Raw genomic sequence first — 14,703 nt, 5'->3', positions numbered from 1 at the left:
TAATAATAATATTTAAAAATATAGTTAAAACCATGCTCATGGTGATGTACAGCATGAATTTACATAATTACAAGTGTAACAAAAGTAGCCATAACAATACACAACCAAAGTAGAAAAAATTCACATAAATTAGGCCAGGTGGGAAAAGGACTGCAAGGCAGGGAGCAGGTCTTCCAGGATTAGCATTCAATACGGTCTCTTGGTTGGGCAAGGAGGCAATCCATTTTAGGTAATCTGACCCAAAGGCTGCTAATGGCTTTAAAGGTTAAAACCAGGACTCTGAATTGGGCCTAGGAACAGACCCACAGCTGACGGTAAAGAGCTGGTGTGATATGATTGGAATAGCTAATCCCAGAACAGGTGTTAGATGCTTCACATGACACAGCTCTATATAGGTTTGGAGCTGGTGGGGTCTTTTTGTGGTTTGTGATACAGTGTTTGTGTAACTTTGTTCTGAAAGAAAGAACTGAACTATTTATTTACATTTAAGGCCATTGTTCATGTACTGTTTCTGATATTTTGTCTCATTTACCTCAGCCTGCCCTTTATCAACCTAATCTCCTCATGTTTTAATAACTGACAAGAGGTCAAATATTTGCTTTGGCCACAAAATTGAAAGGAAACTTTGAGTGGTCTTTGTTATGAACAGTTTTCTGATTGGAGGAGAGCAGCATCCCGGGCAGTTTAATAACCCCCTTCCCACTCTGTTGGGGGCACTCAAGTCAAGAGCGCTTCTTTCTCTCTGTAAGTCTTGTCTCCTGAGCCTTGCCCAAAAAGGACACAATGCTTCGAGGAAGGACTGTGAGATGCTGCCTTTTGCTGATGCTCTTGACCATCCTGCCTACACGGCCTGCATTGGAAGGTGCGTTACCAAGAACTGGGTGTCATTCCTCCCCCTATTTTTCCTTCCTCCCCAATATTCACTGGTGCAAAGCCATAGAAGGCTGGCTTAATTCCCACTGGAAAAGAATATGACAAGTTAATTGCAACTTATTGCTATCCTGTCAATATCAGTAGGGCTTCCTATATGAGTGCCTGTCTGGGCCTCTGTTTTGGTTAAGAAATATTTCTTAACAGTAGTTAATCAGAGTCAAGATAAATTCCTGAAGTGCTCAATCTGCCCTCCTCATTGGAAATTACTGTTTGGGGTTTTTATAATAATTTTTATTTTTAATTACAATCCTATAATAGTCTCATTACAGCAATACCAATTTACAATACAATTATTAATACCAATAGTTCAAATACCAAATTGTATAATTTAGATAAGGTGCCCCCCCCCCCACATGCTAGAATTGATGGCTTGGTTATTTGCTTTATTTCTGCATTCCAAAATCTTATTAATTTCCATTACATTCCGGTCATAATAATAATCCCTTATATACAACAACTTCAATATTAATAACTTCTATTCATGTTGACACATTAAATTATTTATAAAACTACAAGTCAGAAACTCAAACTATATCCTTGTTCTTCCTATGTGTGGCAATTATTCTGTCCGTAGTGTTTCTTCCTGTCCTTGTAAGATGTCATGTCTTTCTTTCATCCAGTTGTTGCTGTTATCCATCATGCCTTGAGTGAAACTGATATCCCATTGTTGGTCCAGAAATTTCTCCATCGCTCTGTCCCATGCTTCGTTGTTTTACAACTTTAACAACAGCTGCAAAAATCACTCTGTCCCAATAAATAACCTGTTTTCACAATTTTTCCACTCAGCCTGGGGAGAAGAGTGGTCTGTCAAACTGCAGATGACTCAATAATGAACCTTATAAGTTCATTGGCAAGTTCACAGACTCCTTTCATCCTTCTGTCCAAATGAAGATAAATGAGCAATTATACTTCCAATTAAATTAAATTCCAAGTCCTCTTAGCGTTATTCAGTTCACTCCATAAATAATAAAGGATGGAAAAGTCAGCTTTAAGTTTCCATCATAAACCTTTTGCAAAATAGAGCTTCCCTTCCCTTTTCCTTTTTTTTTACACACACAGTTCCGTTTAATGTTATATCCCATATCTATAATCCAATGTCTTCCATCCTCGTTGTACAAATATAAATTGAACTAAACATTCAGAGGAGGGTTGCAAAGTCATAACTGTAGAGAAGAAAAATTTAAATAAAGAAACCGTAGGCTCCCCTCACCCAATACCGTCTTTGGCACCGAATGAGATTTTAGCTCTAATTCAAACCTTAAAGTCCTTGCAGTTGTTTATGTTCCGCAGTTTGTGACCCCATCTTTTCCAGTACACACCTGTACTTTAGTCCAATTAAGCTCTAATTAACAGGAGAACGTCTGCTTCTTAATGGTGGCCTTGGAGGGTTTTCAGCAGGCAAAGTGCTTTTGCAGTCAGCGCCTCCCTGTCTCTGGCAATCCAGAGGTACTGAGACAAACTGCGAGTGAAGCCCATTCCTCCTTGTCCCTAGGGGGAATTTGCAAGGATATTTACCCTCAATCACCCTTGTTTTTCCTTCGCCAACAATCTCCCACTGTTGTGGGAGCTGCCTGCATTAAGGCAATGTGGAACCGGAAGCCCCTCACAGGGCAATTCTAACCATGCCTGCGATGGGGTTAGTTTAATTGACAACAGAACTTGCATTAGTCACAATTAACTTGTTCCTTTAGTTTCAATGGGCTTTTAGTGTCACTGAAGTAAAGCTCATTGAGTTCAAGGAGATTTACTCCAGGTAAGTGAGTACAGGAATGCAGTCTTAAGCACAACCAACCCATACCCTTTGTATAGTGTTTATTTTCAGGAGTTGAAGCTGCTAGCCTTGAACTCTGTTGCAGAAGAAGTCGAACGGATATTGACAGTCTTCCAAAAAACAGCAGGCAGCAGGGTTTCAGCTGTCTTTAGGCAAGATAAAACTATCTTGCATGCCTCCCAGCCTGCTTTTACTCTTGGGTTGGAAAACAGGGAACATGGTCTTAAAACTGTATAGGAATGGGCGCATCTGTCCATTTTGGGTTCTCTCCGATTTCCCTTCTTCCCTTCTGAAGTTCCAGTGATACCAACAAGATTTCCTAAGGCAGTTTGCTGCATGTCGATTGGGGGCCCTGCATCCACTTACACAATCCATTTGGCAAGAACTGCTGCTGATGTATCCTAGTCTTTAAAAGGAAAGGGAGTTCATGATGGCTGGGAGTTTGTTAAGAGGGAGATACTAAAAGCACAACGTCAGGCAATACCAATGAGACGGAAACATGGAAGGTGCCTAAAGAAGCCAGGGTGGCTATCTAAAGAACTTTTAACTGAGTTAAGATTAAAAAAGGATGTGTACAAAAAATGGAAAAGGGGGGAAACCACCAAAGAGGAATTCAAACAAATAGCCAGCGCGTGTAGACACAAAGTCAGAAAAGCTAAAGCACAGAAAAGTCAATACTGTCTATGATTGAGTTGAAGGAGAAACAAGTGAATTTAAGGGTCAGGGCTGTACCTGAAGTGGAGAAAGACAATTTGATTGAATTTCTTACGCAGGAATTTGCAGACTTTTGGAACCCAGATTTGGGGAAGGATAGTTTCAAGATAGTGAGTGCTTTTAGGCTTGGAAAAGGAGGGAGAAAGAACAGGGTGAGAGACTTTGATCACCCTCCGAACAAAAGAGGAGAGAGATAAAATCTTGAGTCTGCATTTCCAGAAGACCTTGGAAATACAACAGTCAAAAGTGGAGATATTTAAGGATATTCCAAAACATCTTTTGGACCTTAGGTCCAATTATAAAGATTTGGCTACCCTGTTGAGAAGCAACGGAATCATTTTTAGGTGGGAATTCCCCCAAGGCCTATCCTTTAGCTATAAAGGGAAGAAGATAAAAATAAGATCAGAAGACGACAAAGATAAATTTTGGAGAGACCACGGAGAAGACCTGCAGAAGAAAGTTACAGGAGAGCTAAGAGCACTTGTAAGAGAAACTTTAGACACACCAGATTTACCTCCGGAACTAAAAGACCGCCTGAAGAAGGTGATACCACCGACAGAACAGGAACAGGCACTGGGTGCTGTTGGAGGAGAAGTAAAGTAGTTACATCATGGCTCTGCAACTACTAAGTTGGAACTGTAATGGCTTGAACTCCCCTCAGAAAAGGAGATCTGTGTTTCATTTATTAAAAAAGGAACAATTCGACTTGATTTGTCTACAAGAAACACATATAACAAGGTTACACAGGAAACTATTGATTAATAAAAGACTTGGTCAGGAGTTTATTTCATCGGACAAGGTTAAAAAAAGAGGGGTAGTGATTTATGCAAAGGACAGATTATCACCGAAATTTATTTTTAAAGATGACCAAGGAAGATTTGTGGCAACTGAAATTCAAACACAAGGAGAAAAATTTTTGATAGTAGGAATTTATGCACCAAATGAGGGGAAATCTGATTTTTTTAAGAAGTTGCATGAGACCCTGATGGACTATTTGGATTATAACATGATTTTGATGGGAGGCATGAATGGAGTGGTATCCACACATATGGACAAGGCACAAAGACAGGTAGTCACTAAGGATGGTAGACTACTGAAAACTTTTTTTGAGATGACAGACAACTTGGACTTAGTCGATATTTGGAGAACAAGGAACCCCATGGCTAAAGAAGGAACCTTCTTTTCTGAAGCCAATATGACATGGACAAGAATTGACCAAATATGGGTAACTAGAGGAATGGCACCAAAGACAAGAAAAGTGGAAATCTGCCCAAAAACCTGCTCCGACCATAATGCTGTTAAGATGGAAATGAAACTAACACCAACTGGCTCCTTTAGATGGAGGATGAATGACACCTTATTTAGAGATGAAGAAGTGCTTAAGAAGGCCCAAAAAACCTTGAGAGATTATTTTGAGATAAATATGAGCACCAATGTGGAAAAAAGAGTAATCTGGGACGCAAGTAAAGCGGTTATGAGAGGGTTCTTGATACAACAGATCAAAGAAGAGAATCCAAAATGAGAAGAAGGATAAAATATTGGAGAAAATAAAGGAAAGTGAAAAAAGATTGAGAACAAAACCAAAGTCTCAAGAGATTTTGAGAGAAATAAAGTTATATCAAGTGCAATATATGAAAATGATGAACCAGGAGATAGAATGGAAAATTAAACAAATGCGACAAAAGACATTCGAGTCGGCTAATAAATGTGGGAAATTGTTGGCTTGGCAAATGAAAAAAAGACAAAAATTAAATACAGTTACAAATTTAGAAGTGGAAGGAAGGAATATACAGAACCCAGCTGAGATTAGAAATTGTTTCCAGAGGTACTTTAAACAACTATATACACAAGGGCCACTGAAAGAAACTGATGTAGATCGATTTTTGAAAACAAATGGATTACAAAAAATCTCTCAAGAAAATAAATTAATGTTGAACTACAAAATAACTGAACAGGAGATAGAAGGTGCCATTCAGAACATGCAATCGGGTAAATCTCCAGGACCGGATGGACTGACTTCTAGATACTACAGATCCTTAAAAGAATGGCTAGTACAACCTTTGAAAGAGGTCTGTAATGAAATAATGGAGGGGAAAAGGGCACCAGAGTCGTGGAAAGAAGCATATATCACACTTGTACCGAAAATAGAGACTGAAAAGACGCAGCTTAAGAACTATCGCCCCATATCATTGCTTAATGTGGATTACAAAATTTTCGCTGACATTTTGGCTAAAAGATTAAAAAGAGTTTTAGCGGAAGAGATACACAAGGACCAAGCAGGCTTTCTCCCAGGAAGACATCTATCTGATAACATGAGAAACATAATTAATATTTTAGAAAAATTACAAGTGAATATAAATACTAAGGCAGTTTTAATATTTGTGGACGCGGAGAAAGCTTTTGACAATATTTCTTGGACTTTTATGAAAAAAAATCTACAGGGTATGGGGGTAGGCCAAGGTTTTGAAAATGGTATAAGTGCAATATATTCGGAACAAAAGGCTAAATTAATTGTAAATAATGTGGTGATGGAAGAATTTAAGATAGAAAAAGGGACACGACAAGGTTGCCCAATCTCCCCATTGCTTTTTATATCGGTCCTGGAGGTTCTGCTGAATATGATCAGAAGGGACCAGTTGGTTAAAGGTATACAGGTCGGAGCCAAACAGTACAAATTGAGAGCATTTGCAGATGACTTAGTACTGACGTTACAGGAGCCAGAATCTAGTACCAAAAGGGTTTTAGAACTGATTCAAGAATTTGGTCAAGTTGCAGGGTTTAAATTGAATAAGTTAAAAACTAAGGTTTTAGAGAAAAATTTAACACCAATGGAGAGAGAGAGGTTTCAGAATGAGACAGGTTTAACAGTGGTTAAGAAAGTTAAAAACCTGGGGATTAACATGACAGCAAAAAATGGGAACTTATTTAAAGATAATTATGAAAAATGTTGGACGGAAGTGAAAAAAGATTTAGAAATCTGGTCAAATTTGAAGCTTTCACTGCTGAGCTGTATTGCCGCGATAAAAATGAATGTATTGCCTAGAATGTTGTTTTTGTTTCAGACATTGCAAATTGTGGACAAGATGGACTGTTTCAAGAAGTGGCAGAGAGATATTTCTAGATTTGTCTGGCAGGGCAAGAAGCCCAGAATAAAATTTAAAATACTAACAGATGCAAAGGAAAGAGGTGGATTTGCCCTGCCAGACCTCAAACTTTATTATGAATGAGCAGCTTTTTGCTGGTTGAAAGAATGGCTGCTTCTTGAAAACACTGACATTTTGGACCTAGAAGGCTTTAACAATGTATTTGGATGGCATGCATATCTGTGGTATGATAAGGTCAAAGCACATAAAGCATTTAAAAACCATATTGTCAGGAAAGCATTATTTAATGTCTGGATAAGATATAAGGACTTATTGGAAAATAAAACCCCAAGGTGGTTGTCACCGATGGAAGCGAAACTCTGAAAAAGCTCAATATGGAGGTCAAATGGCCGAAATATTGGGAAATTTTGGAACAAGATGGAGATAGATTGAAACTGCAGAGTTTTGAAAAACTAAAAAATAAAGTGCAAGACTGGCTTCATTATTATCAGATAATGGAGGCATACAATTTGGATAAGAAAATCAGCTTCCAGGTGGAAAAATCAAAATTAGAAACAGAATTGTTAGAACCCAAAACTAAGATTTTGTCAAAAATGTATAACTTGCTGCTGAAATGGAATACTCAGGATGAAACGGTGAAATCTGCTATGATTAAATGGGCACAAGACGTTGGACATAACATAATGATGGCTGACTGGGAACAGTTATGGACCACAGGTATGAAGTTTACGGCATGTAATGCCTTAAGAGAGAATATTATGAAAATGATATACAGGTGGTACATAACCCCAGTCAAGCTTGCAAAAATCTACCATTTGCCCGATAATAAATGTTGGAAATGTAAAGAAACTGAAGGTACATTCTTTCACCTTTGGTGGACGTGCCCAAGGATTAAGGTTTTCTGGGAGATGATTTATAATGAATTAAAAAAGGTATTTAAATATACCTTCTTGAAGAAACCAGAGGCCTTCCTCCTGGGCATAGTCGGCCAGTCGGTGTTAAAGAAGGACAGAACTTTATTTATGTATGCTACAACAGCAGCAAGAATACTTATTGCAAAGCATTGGAAGACACAAGATCTACCCACACTGGAGGAATGGCAGATGAAAATGATGGACTACATGGAATTGGCGGAAATGACTGGCAGAATCCGAGACCAGGGAGAAGAGTCGGTGGAAGAAGATTGGAAGAAATTTAAAGACTACTTACAGAAATATTGTAAAATTAATGAATGTTAGAATGATGTTGGATTGAAGTTAAGTGGTTTCTAGCTGTAATGGTATAAAAGAATATGGAAAAATTGGTTTTCAATACGTAAAAACCTAATGCTATAATATATTAAGATTAAAGATCAGGATTAAAAAGGAGGGAAAGGAATTGCTGGACTAATAAATTGAATTGGAATACAAAAAAGGGAGGTATGAGGAGGTCCGGGAAACAAGTAAATGTAAAAGAAGTGATGAAAAGATGGAATTGTTTTTAATTGTTTTGTTTTTGTACTTTGTATTTTTCTTTTTTCTATTGTTATTTTTCTTATCAATGTAATCTTTTTTTGAAATTTTAATAAATATCATTTAAAAAAGAAAAAAAGAAAAAGAAAAAAGGAAACGATGCCTTATGAGGAACGGCTAAGGGAGCTGGGCATGTTTAGCCTGGAGAAGAGGAGGTTAAGGGGTGATACGATAGCCATGTTCAAATATATAAAAGGATGTCACATAGAGGAGGGAGAAAGGTTGTTTTCTGCTGCTCCAGAGAAGTGGACACGGAGCAATGGATCCAAACTACAAGAAAGAAGATTCCACCTAAACATTAGGAAGAACTTCCTGACAGTAAGAGCTGTTCGACAGTGGAATTTGCTGCCAAGGAGTGTGGTGGAGTCTCCTTCTTTGGAGGTCTTTAAGCAGAGGCTTGACAACCATATGTCAGGAGTGCTCTGATGGTGTTTCCTGCTTGGCAGGGGGTTGGACTCGATGGCCCTTGTGGTCTCTTCCAACTCTATGATTCTATGATTCTAAGTTATCCTAGTCTGTCTCACAGGGCTGTTGCAAAGATAAAAAGAGGGGAGGACAAGGTACACAGCCATGAGTTCCTGAGCTGAAAAGCAAAATACAAATATACAACAAGAATCAACAAATATGTGCAGTTTCAGAACTCTCAGGGGGGCAAACACCCCCCACAATTTTGTCAACCTTAATAAACACAAAAAAGCAACCTTATGTTAAAGTGCAGCCTATAGGAATTTTCACCTTCTGTAGCTGTAAAGTGTGCATTGATTATATGGGTGTATTTGCTGATTTTTTAAAAATATATTTTGCACTTTTGATTTATGCTTAGTGCATATGAGTCAGTAACAGCCCAGTGACGACAAGCAAATCAGCAGTGGCTGTGGAGCTGACATGAAAAACCACATTGGGGTGGGGCGGACACTGCAGTATAAAGTCAACATAACAATATCAAGTGAATCATACCCAAACTTTTGCTAGGTAGGAGAGGAGCCTCATTTATTCAAGAGAATTACTTGCAAGTACCGTATTTGCTCAAGTCTAATGCGCCAGCGCCATTTTGTTTCAAAACCTTGAAATAAAAAGCTCTGGAAAGTGATCCCTGAGTTTTAATGGCAGAATGGGTGACTTGCTGGGGAGTTATTTGTAGCTCAGCTTGTCCTTGAACAACGTAAGGAATGTTTTCTAAGGAGTGGACTGTAAATGGATAGACAACGAGGGCAGTTGATCTCTTCACACACCAGGTCTGGGAACAGAGTGCCAGAAGGGCTGCATGCACGAAATGGATTTCTATATGTTTGGGAAACCACAGTGGTGCTGACTGTATGGAAATAATCAAGGCCGGCTATGACAATGGATTAAAACTAGCAGAAGGACGTGAAGGCGATGAAAAGAAGAAGGAATGTAGCAACAACAGGAGGAATTGGACATATGTTTGTAACACATATGGGAAATTATTTAAAAAATTGTATAAAATTTAAAAAATATGGACTGATTTGTTAAAATCTGGAAAACTAATAAAAGAAAGAAAAATAAAAAAGAAACAAAAAACGTATTTGCTGGTGAATGTAGTGTGCATCGGCAAAATGTGCACTTTTTATAACGAGTTTCAGTCAGCCTGCTGCCTCCACTGCATTCCGCTTTTCCTCCTCCTTCTCCTTCCCCCGCCCCTCTCAGAACTTGTGCAAGTGGAGGGAGCCAGGTTTTAAAATACACACACACACAAACACATTTCTCTCTGCTCCCCTCTGCTGTATCAACATTCCCAAATGGAAGGGTGCCTGGAGCTGGCTTGAGCGCTGATTGGACAGCCTGGCCCGGGGGGCTTCTGATCTGTCACGCCTTCACCGCTGCTACCTTTGTTGTAAGCGAGTTTTTAGAAAAGGATTGGTTAGTTGGTTGTGTCTGTATGTTCATTTTTTAAAAAATCTCTCTCTGTGCAATCTCTCTTAAACAACAACAACAAAAAACCAACCATGCTGATGGAGCCAGAAGGGGAGGGTCTCGTGGAGGGGAAAGCCAGCTTTCCCTTGCTTGCTCTGTCAAAGGTTGTCCAGCAGCTTCATGGACAATTTTCTGGGTGCTCAGGCACTTATGAAGGCAGGAATCTCAGGGAGAGGCTTTTGGGGACCAAGGCCTGATCAATCATGGCCTGCAAAACTGCTGTATTTACTCGAATGTAATGTGCCATTGAATCTAATGCACACAGTAATTTTCACAATGTAATTGGGCAAAAAAGGGTGCGCATTAGTTTTGAGTAAATATAGTAAATCATACCAAAAACAGCCAGTTGTGTTTTCCACTGTAAAGGCAGGACACTTGGGGATTGAATGAAATAATGTGGACATGCAGGACAGCACTTAAACATGCATACAGCTAATCTCTTCATCCAGTGCCAGACTAGCAGGAATAACAAGATATTCCTCTTTTTTTCCTGCCGGCCTTGGAGGCCATCTAGGAGTCCCAGGTAGGGGTGGTCAGCATTCCTTCCTCTGATAGCTTAACAACAGAGATTAAGTTATTGAGCATTCTTGGCAATAGCAGCTTCTCTGTATCCCCCTAATTGTTGCCTCCACATTTTGCTTTCTAGCTTTCTTTATAGATGTTTGATTGGCTTACCTTTTTAAAAATGGAAGTTAAGAATTCAGTACCCTTGCTGGGTTGGGGGCCTGGTACATGTGTACCCACTATATTGCCCGTTGGCAGCCCTGTTAATTTCAGATCTTCATATCACTTTGATAATTTTTAAAAAACAAGTCCCCACAATAATTCATCAACATTTTTGCATGGATTTCTCTTAATAGACATCCCTTTGTATGTCATTTTGCCCAATATACTGCTGCAAGCCACTCCGATCTCTGAAAGCAAAAGTAAACAAAAGGGTCTCAAAAACATAGCACATATCGTTAAATCGTTATACACATCACAGGTATACACAAATGGCAAAAAAACCAAGCCCTCAGGGCACGAGACTGGACTCTTGGGCTTTCCTGAGTTGGGAGCCTTTTATCACTGTGTTAACATAACTGATTTGTTCAAGCTAGACAGCAGGTAAGGCTGTGGAGAATTAGCCATGGGGAACCAGGGACAGAGCTGTCAACTTTCAGATTTGAAATTAAGGGATCTGCAGCCTTACCTGTCCCAGGGACAGTCTACGGGATATCTAACAATCAGGGATAGCAGGGGGAAGCAGCGGGAAACGGTGCTGGAATAAGGGAATGTTCCACAAAAAAAGGAGAGGTTGACAGCTATGATCAGGGACAGTTCCATGACAAAAGATCCTGAACAGCTTCCTGTGTGCTGGCATCTTCACACAACAGAGGGAGAAGAGGGAAAGCACTCATTCTCTTTTCTAAGCTCTACACAATTTCACAGTGCATGGAGATTCCTTGCACCAGAGGAGTAGTACTTTCCTGCTTTGAGGGAGTCCTATCAATGGGAGAGAAATATTTTGATAGCTTCCTTTGTTGGTTTGGCTTTGTCTGGCTTGCTTAACTTGTTCCAATCTTTTTCTTTTTGCATTCTTGTAACCACCATATCAGATGGATCTACTTCACTTAATATTTTGAACTGAACTATAGGGCAGATTCTTTTGCCTTTAATTCCTTTAATTCCTTTCAGCAACTCCTGGCCTAGTTGCTAAACTCCAGACAGGACAGGTTTTTCTATTGAGCAAAGCAAATTTGCGCAGGATGTTACAACACTCAGCGGCTTTCTTACTTGAAGGAAATGGTAAATTATAGCAATAATAGGTAGAGAGTGACACGTCACACTACCCAGTCTCTGTACTCCACAAACAAATGCCATTCTTATGGTTTAAAATTAATTAAAAACAGATCTCCGGGGCAAATGTCCTCTGGTCTCCACTCCATAAAATATTGGTAAGACAAGTTGAAACTACTTAACACAAAGTTAAAACAAAGTTAAAACTAATTTAGAACCTCGAGAGCTGTGGAGCAATCTGAGCTGTCAGCTTTCTCGCTTTCACTGTCAGTATGTGTACGGTTTGTGCCTTAACCTTTTCTTCTCCTGAATATATTCCACAAGGCAGTGCATGTTTAGGTCCAGAATTTTCCTTTTCTTAGATGGGCTACCTTCCCAGATTGATGAGCCCCATCTGCCCCTCATTTCCATCTACAGCATGTGCAGAAATCACCTTCTTGTCTGTTGGACCCACTATTAGTCCCACCCGCTCAATCCCCAGGAGCCTGTCTTCACATGCAAGAGAGTCCTTTAATTCACCAATGGTTTGAAACCCATCGGCTGCCCTCACCTGGTTTAGCTGGCCAGCGAAAGCCATTCCCCAGGTGTGGCTGCTGTCGCATGCTGACAGTTTCTAGGAGCCACAGGTGAGAGCTGGGTGCAGGGTGGGGACCAAAGTTGGGCAAAGTACCCCAGGAGGAGTATGACATGTCCCCCACCAGAGGTACCACCCCTCCCCTGATAACATACTACTAAGTAACTGAAGGGGAGAGAATCAGAAATAGCAAAAGATGGAATAATGTAGCACAGCACAAATGCTGAAGAGGTTGAAAAAGTTCTTAAAACACTTGGGGAAAACAAAAAGATATCATCACCTGGTGTTGAAAAGACCAAAACAATTGGAGTGCCACTGCCAAAAAGACCCTTAATCTGGTAGACACCCTTTCTTCTTTTGGAATGGACAATGAAGAGTGTCCAAAGAAGATCTATGGGTCCAAGGAGGCATCTTCACCATCATTTTATTTGGGTACCACATTTCCAGACTCTGGACTTACATCCCTGGAGAAGGTAGAATGGCGCCCTCCTTGTTGTCCTTCTGCTGACAGGTGAAGAGTTTCTCTTTCCAACAGGCTCTTGGAAACTGACTGCTTTTAATGAAAGGGGTGGAGCACTGGTATGTTTTAAACAGATTTTATATAGGTATATAGTTTTAATTCTTTTAATGTCTTTTTAATGATTTCTCCCCCTTTGTTTTTAACAATTCTTGTTTTTATCTGTAAGCTGCCTTGAGTACTGTCAGGGGGAAAGGTGATGTAGAAATAAATATATAATAATAATAATAATAATAATAATAATATTTAAAAATATAGTTAAAACCATGCTCATGGTGATGTACAGCATGAATTTACATAATTACAAGTGTAACAAAAGTAGCCATAACAATACACAACCAAAGTAGAAAAAATTCACATAAATTAGGCCAGGTGGGAAAAGGACTGCAAGGCAGGGAGCAGGTCTTCCAGGATTAGCATTCAATACGGTCTCTTGGTTGGGCAAGGAGGCAATCCATTTTAGGTAATCTGACCCAAAGGCTGCTAATGGCTTTAAAGGTTAAAACCAGGACTCTGAATTGGGCCTAGGAACAGACCCACAGCTGACGGTAAAGAGCTGGTGTGATATGATTGGAATAGCTAATCCCAGAACAGGTGTTAGATGCTTCACATGACACAGCTCTATATAGGTTTGGAGCTGGTGGGGTCTTTTTGTGGTTTGTGATACAGTGTTTGTGTAACTTTGTTCTGAAAGAAAGAACTGAACTATTTATTTACATTTAAGGCCATTGTTCATGTACTGTTTCTGATATTTTGTCTCATTTACCTCAGCCTGCCCTTTATCAACCTAATCTCCTCATGTTTTAATAACTGACAAGAGGTCAAATATTTGCTTTGGCCACAAAATTGAAAGGAAACTTTGAGTGGTCTTTGTTATGAACAGTTTTCTGATTGGAGGAGAGCAGCATCCCGGGCAGTTTAATAACCCCCTTCCCACTCTGTTGGGGGCACTCAAGTCAAGAGCGCTTCTTTCTCTCTGTAAGTCTTGTCTCCTGAGCCTTGCCCAAAAAGGACACAATGCTTCGAGGAAGGACTGTGAGATGCTGCCTTTTGCTGATGCTCTTGACCATCCTGCCTACACGGCCTGCATTGGAAGGTGCGTTACCAAGAACTGGGTGTCATTCCTCCCCCTATTTTTCCTTCCTCCCCAATATTCACTGGTGCAAAGCCATAGAAGGCTGGCTTAATTCCCACTGGAAAAGAATATGACAAGTTAATTGCAACTTATTGCTATCCTGTCAATATCAGTAGGGCTTCCTATATGAGTGCCTGTCTGGGCCTCTGTTTTGGTTAAGAAATATTTCTTAACAGTAGTTAATCAGAGTCAAGATAAATTCCTGAAGTGCTCAATCTGCCCTCCTCATTGGAAATTACTGTTTGGGGTTTTTATAATAATTTTTATTTTTAATTACAATCCTATAATAGTCTCATTACAGCAATACCAATTTACAATACAATTATTAATACCAATAGTTCAAATACCAAATTGTATAATTTAGATAAGGTGCCCCCCCCCCCCACATGCTAGAATTGATGGCTTGGTTATTTGCTTTATTTCTGCATTCCAAAATCTTATTAATTTCCATTACATTCCGGTCATAATAATAATCCCTTATATACAACAACTTCAATATTAATAACTTCTATTCATGTTGACACATTAAATTATTTATAAAACTACAAGTCAGAAACTCAAACTATATCCTTGTTCTTCCTATGTGTGGCAATTATTCTGTCCGTAGTGTTTCTTCCTGTCCTTGTAAGATGTCATGTCTTTCTTTCATCCAGTTGTTGCTGTTATCCATCATGCCTTGAGTGAAACTGATATCCCATTGTTGGTCCAGAAATTTCTCCATCGCTCTGTC

General features: G+C 39.5%; 1 long non-coding RNA gene across 1 annotated transcript; it reads left to right on the top strand.

Moving 5' to 3' along the window:
• The first annotated feature begins 745 nt into the window (after window positions 1-745).
• LOC308486178 lies at window positions 746-1,718 on the top strand. Its single transcript, XR_013990994.1, has 2 exons — window positions 746-862; window positions 1,554-1,718. It is a non-coding gene; the product is annotated as an uncharacterized lncRNA (long non-coding RNA).
• Window positions 1,719-14,703: the final 12,985 nt, after the last annotated feature.

This window comes from Podarcis pityusensis, assembly GCF_964106645.2.
Source record: "Podarcis pityusensis genome assembly, chromosome: 10".
Classification (NCBI taxonomy): domain Eukaryota; kingdom Metazoa; phylum Chordata; class Lepidosauria; order Squamata; family Lacertidae; genus Podarcis; species Podarcis pityusensis.
This window is presented reverse-complemented; position numbering and strand designations above follow the sequence as displayed.